The 5979-nt window shown below is 40.4% G+C and overlaps 1 long non-coding RNA gene across 1 annotated transcript; it reads right to left on the bottom strand.

Annotated features, from left to right (window-relative positions):
- Positions 1-3100: 3100 nt before the first annotated feature.
- Positions 3101-4769, bottom strand: LOC308518429. The gene is made up of 2 exons (XR_013995945.1): positions 4528-4769; positions 3101-3302 (listed from the first exon to the last, which is right to left on the bottom strand). It is a non-coding gene; the product is annotated as an uncharacterized lncRNA (long non-coding RNA).
- Between the last annotated feature and the right edge of the window lie 1210 nt (positions 4770-5979).

The following is a 5979-nucleotide window of genomic DNA, read 5'->3' as shown; positions in this document are numbered from 1 at the left end:
AAATTTCATTTTTAAAGCATTTTTGCTAACCTGAAGATGTCTTCCAATTTTCCAACTGGTTATTTGTCGTTGAGTGCTAATTCATGTGGTAAGTGTTACTAATTCAATAATTTACCCAACAGGGAATAACTACCTTCCATGGAGAGATGGTGGGGAGGAAGGGGTTCACTGTGAAGGAGAGAGTTTTCCTCGGTCTTAAGGGTGGGTACTGGGGAAGAGTACACAAATGGAGGAGTGCTTCTCCAGAAACACGGCTGTGAGAGAGCGTGGGCTCCCTCAGGAACTATATAAACCATTAGGTGTGGCTGATGGGAATTTGCGTGGGAGATAAGGGGTAAGACATTCATGGGTAAATGAATGAATGAATATGTGTGTGTGGAAGTCCATAGACCTTCGCTGGGGCGGCTGTTCCCTCACCAAGCTGACTGTTTTACTCTGCACGTTCTCAGCGAGCAGGTCGAAGTCTCAGTTAATATTCTCCTGCTCTGAGAAATCCCCATCACAGGGAGGAAAGGAGATAATTAGCCTCAGGATTCTCTCATATTTAAGCTGAAAAGTCAGCATGAATTGCAGGCATGGTTCAAGAATTTGGAAAATGAGCACAGCTGTTTATAATAGGTAACTTTTTTTTTTGTTGAATCTTTTTTTGATTAGGGTACCATGACTGAAGATTAATGGCTTCCATTATTTTTTTGCTTTCATGCAGGAAATCTTTAAACTTGCCTGAACTTTGTACCAACTACCACATGAATCATGCCTACTACAATTACCCCCTTCTGTGTCATGTCCTAGGTTAGAGTCCGTGCGTGACACACTGAATGCAGGGCAGGGTTGAAAGTGCCAAGTGATAACTGGGCAGAAGACTGACAAGTAACAGTGACTGATACACCTCCTTGAGCTGATATCTCATAGGCCTTAAGACAAAATCTTACTTATAGATATTACCTGAAATGAGATATATTTCACCATATCCGGCTGTTCAGTAATTCATCTTCATTTTGGATATTATGTATATTTATTGAAGTGAGCTTAAACATAATAATAATAATAATAATAATAATAATAATAATGATGACAGTTTTCTCTTAATGAGTACTCACCATGTAATAGGCTCAGTTCTAAGCATGCATTGCCCATTTAGTTTTTCCATCAGCCCCAGGAGGTAATTACTGTGTGTGGCACTATTTTACAGATGAGGAAACAGGCACAGAGCTCTTAAGTAACTTGCTCAAAGTCCACAGTTAAGGATCAGAGCTGGGATTTGAACCCAGACAGTCTGATTTAGAGTTTATGCTCTCAACTCCATGTTATAATGCTTACACACTGTTAAAGGTGGCTTTAACCTCAAATATTAGAAATTTTTATTACCAAATATAAATAATAGCCAGTTTTGGCATATGTTATGTATATGTTGTATGGGTTTTGAGAAAATTTGTAAAAGAGTAAGGTCATAGAAAAATTGATCCTTCTGTTCAGGTCTCATTAACTAGAAGAATTTTAACTGAAAAAAATAAGTGCAGAATGATGCTGGTTTATGTTAATTTTAAGTATCATATATGTTTTAGAATCTTGTCAAATGCATTATTGGTATTTTTAAAAGAAATTCATGTTCTTAGGAGAGACCAAATTAAAAAACAACAAAACACCCCCCCCCCCCCCGCATATACTGAAAGCAAATCTGAATTTGAAGTCTATGTGCCCAGATAAAGTGCTTTATCTCAACCAAGAACATAAGCGTAACGTAACCCCTACAGTGACCACAGACTCACTATGCCTTTTAACTTGAATGAAAAAAAAATATTTTGGCTTTGTTAAAGTGAGGCAGGCCTTCCTGCTGACATTTTTATAAGCAACTATTTCTCTTTCGGTTTAAACCATACAATGCTGGCTCCAAGTGTCAGCATTGGGATTGTCAGCAGTTCCCCACCGGCATACTGGTCCCGAGGTGCAGGGTTTCTTAGGCCGAGTCCAGCATTGTGAAAATAATAGGGCTATTTAGCCACATCACCTGGAACTGAGTTAATACCCTAGCAATCTCAGACGCACTAACAAGGTAGGTCGGAACGGTTCTTACACTTTTCTCAGGAGTGACTCCTTTTGCTACATAAACTGCAGGGCCAGACAGATTAGCATGGCCCAGGTTTCTAGACACTTTTCAGTCAACCGTAGCTGTTCTAATACTTGAGATTTACTGATAGTTCTTGTCGGAAAAGCGCTTGCATTCCTGAGCTACTTTTCTTTTATCGGGATCATCTTAATTTTTGTCTGTGAGTCTGAGATCAAGGAAACGACTGAAAACTGAATTCAGCTGTTTGGATGCCTCTTGCATACCAAGAGCTTCTTAGACAGTGCCTGATGCAATAACCAACACATATTAATTGGTGCCGATGGCAGGAGGTAGTCTCTCTAGCTAGAATCTGCTCACACAAGTCCTGCTGAATGGACAGTGATGCCTGCTATAAGCAGACTCTCATATTGGCTTTAACAACTTAAGGCGAAAGATTACACTGTGATATGTATGTTTTTTTAGTTTCCTCCTCCGTTGCGTTGTTTTTAATACGGCATTGAAAACAAATCTAAGCAGCTCAAGATGGATCCTACTGAGACATCATTTCCTTGTTTTCAGTGTGAGGTTTTCTCTGCTATGTGACAGCTCCGGGTAGGAAATAATCTAGATTCCCCCCAATTGCCAAGGAGCAGTAACATGTCTCAGTCTATCACGATTATTATGATTCTAGGAGGGGAAGGCAGTGCTAATCATTTAAAAAGCTTTGATCACGAATGTGTTTTGAGTGAACAGCTTGAAGTTGAGTCCATCGAAACAGTGTTTGTCAGGGCGCAGGGGCCAGAGGTCGGCCTGTAAGTCAGCTGCCTGTTAGCGCTGAGACTGCCCAGGAGCCGTGAAAGCTCTCACCCAAGCACTTGCTGGCTGGTGGCAGGCCGCTGCCTTGGGTGGTGAAGTGGTTGCCTTCAAGTGTTTGGGAGGTGGTTCCTATGGGAAGTTTCTGGACAACAATACATGTGAAATGACTGAAAGGTCTTCAAGTATTCTTGGCCTTGGTCTGCCGACAAGTGGAGATTCAAACACAGGAGTTCGAGGGGATTTTAATGAAATTTTATTAAGGGAATGAGAAAGGGGGAGTTGGGTGTGTTGAGAATTCAATGGCAATATTACCTTAAGGGTTTGATTTCCATTTCAGGCTAGATAATCCATATTATCTTTGAGTAAAGGGAACAACAATTTTAACACCCTGGCTTCCTCAGAAGTTTCGGTTCTCACATAGTCACTGTAGACAACAGCACTGTCAAATGAACAAAGGTTTAATTAAATAAAAGATAGTTAAACAGAGCAGAAATATTCTTCCCCTGCTAGTCACACACTGGACAATTCAGAGAACATATCTTGGGGGAATTGTTGATGGATTGCTTCTTCTGTTCCCTGTGTGCTGCTAGGTTTTTCTTTTTGGTGTCAAATCTCAAGTTGGATACAGTCAATTGTCAACAGCAAACAAAAGGTGCATAAATGTCTCTTCTGTTACGGTTGTTTATATTTCATCACTGAACAAAGCAAATTTTCCTTCCCTGCTTCTTCCGCTGAGAGCAGATAAAATTGACACGATTTGAATATTGGGAAGGTTCTGTTGTCACTTTGAAAGTATAATGATTGATTTAGTCATTAAGAGGTTTATTACACAGATTTTTTTTGTTGCTAATGTTACACTTGCTATAAAATTCGTTGAAGAAACACTATTTGCTGAGGATTTGAAAGGATTTGCTATTGGGTAAAGTATGTCAAGTACCTAAGGGTGTGGTGCTGGGGTTACGTGTATGTCAATTCCATTGTGTGTGTGTGTGTGTGTGTATGCTTTTCTATTTTTGTCACCTCTTTTAACTTAAAAATGTTTTCCTTTAATAACTACAAATTTGGAACTTTGGAATAACAGCAGTAGTTGGTATACGTAATACTTTAAAATATAATGGGAAGTATAAACTATTGCCAACAAAACAAAACAAACCAAAAAGCCGGGCCCCCAGGGGCTCTGTCAACTTTTTATGTCATTCTCTCCCCCAACAATCCCACGTGGTACATTCTTGTGTGGTCTAGGTTCCCAGGGCCAGGGGAGCTGGGCATTAACCTATCTTCCCAATGTACACTTCGAGCATAGTTATTTCCTTTCAGATACGAAAAGCATTTAACTGTTCTCATGAAACGCCTTTTCTCTCCCTGCTTCAGCCCCTTTTTCCTTGTTTCTGTATTTGGGTGAGAAGGGTGCACATCTGAAGCGACAGCTCTCAGACTGCTCTGGAAAACGATCTCTTTTCCTCCTCAAATGATCCTTTCGGTTTCAAGTTCATTTCAGGTACCCTAAGCCTCCCTGGACTCATGCTTAATAACAAATGATCCTACAAACGATTAGAATGGAAAAAGAGAAAATAAAATCGAAGCATACCTAGTTGCCCCAGTGGCTTCCTGCATATAATTTGACTCAGCATTACTCCTGCTAGAAATAAAAAGATGAAGATTACCTGAGGTTTTTGCGGCTGTCATTGCCCTTCGGTTTCCAGGGGCAGCTCGGTCCTTTAATGCCGGCTGGACTGGGATTGCCAAGCCAGAAAAGGTCTTGCTCCAGGTGTAGTCGCATTTTCTCAGGTCAGCTGTCCTGCCCTCAGACAATGGAGCTGTGATTTTTCTCTGGCCCTTGTGAGGGAAAGTGATTCCAGATAAGCAGATTATTGTGTGGACTATCTCATCTTTGTTGTTCTAGTGCAGCCCTTTCAGCTTTCCAGAGCCAGTTAGACTTGTTATGAGGAGCTAAATGATTGGCTGGATCTGGGGCTCAGTTTCATAAATTATAGCCCAGCGTACGAGCAGCACGAGTCCTATAGCTGCCGTAGTCCAGAGGCCTGCAGTTCCTGCTTTAACGCCTATGTAGTGGTAATTGAGTTCTAACACGGCCTTGGATGTTTCTGTCCTAAATAGCTGACATTGCATCTTCAAGACTGTGTGAGTAATCCTGACTTTTTTTTTTTTTTTTTAAAAACTCAGTAAATTAATTACATGCCCTGAGAGGGAGTGATTGTAATTAGAAAATACTGAATTAGCAGATGATTCATTTTCAAGGTGCTGTTTTATATGTATCACATTCAATGCAATTTATCTTAATGCGTCTACGACCTGGCAGGGCTATTCCAGCTTTTTGCCATGAATCACAATCAGGCTGCATTTTGAAGGAGGCTGTTCAGTGTGTTGTAGCCCTGTGTGTTTTATGGGGTCAGTTAAGTGATAAAGCTCCAACATGAGCAGAGGAAAGCAGGCTTCTGGTGTCTGGGCAATGGCTGGGAACACTTGAGTCAGGCAAGTTTCAAGATTTTCTGTCCCCACCGGTGAATACTGAGAGGGAGCAGCGAATGATCATTTTGGGGCGCAGGTACACAGCCGTGAAAGCGCCAAAAAAGGAGAAATGTATAATGATGGCAACGATACTTTTCTTCGCTATCCTCTGAAGCTGAATTAAGATATTCTGTATAAATAACTAGGTAATTTTTACATGTATAAAACTGTTAACGTGGCAGAGAGCTGAATGAGAAACTACTAGCTCATTTTTAAAAGCCTTGTAAGAAGTGTATTAAACACACGCAGACACAACCATAATAGAAGAAAGTATGTGGACTGGAATTTGTGGTTGCAGCAGATCAAATTATCCCAGGGAAGCCGTTGTTAAGTTCGTGTAATTGTTGGGGCGACTTCTGTTGCTAACAAGGCTTAAGATAAAGCTGGAGAAGATTGAAATGAGAAACTAGAAAACATCAGCATTTATGCTTCTGTAGCATACACTGTGGGATAGAATTAATACTGAGGATGACTGGTTAGTGTAAGCAGTTCATTTTTTACTTAAAAACATTGATTTCTTCTATCATTAAAAAAAAATAGGGCTTTTGTTTATAAAGTTAGTGCTTAGAAATAATTTTCCTTCCTTC

The sequence above is a fragment of the Myotis nattereri genome, assembly GCF_964212035.1.
Source record: "Myotis nattereri genome assembly, chromosome: 4".
Taxonomy (NCBI): Eukaryota; Metazoa; Chordata; class Mammalia; order Chiroptera; family Vespertilionidae; genus Myotis; species Myotis nattereri.
Note: the sequence above shows the minus strand (reverse complement) of the source record. Positions and strands in the feature narration are given on the sequence as shown.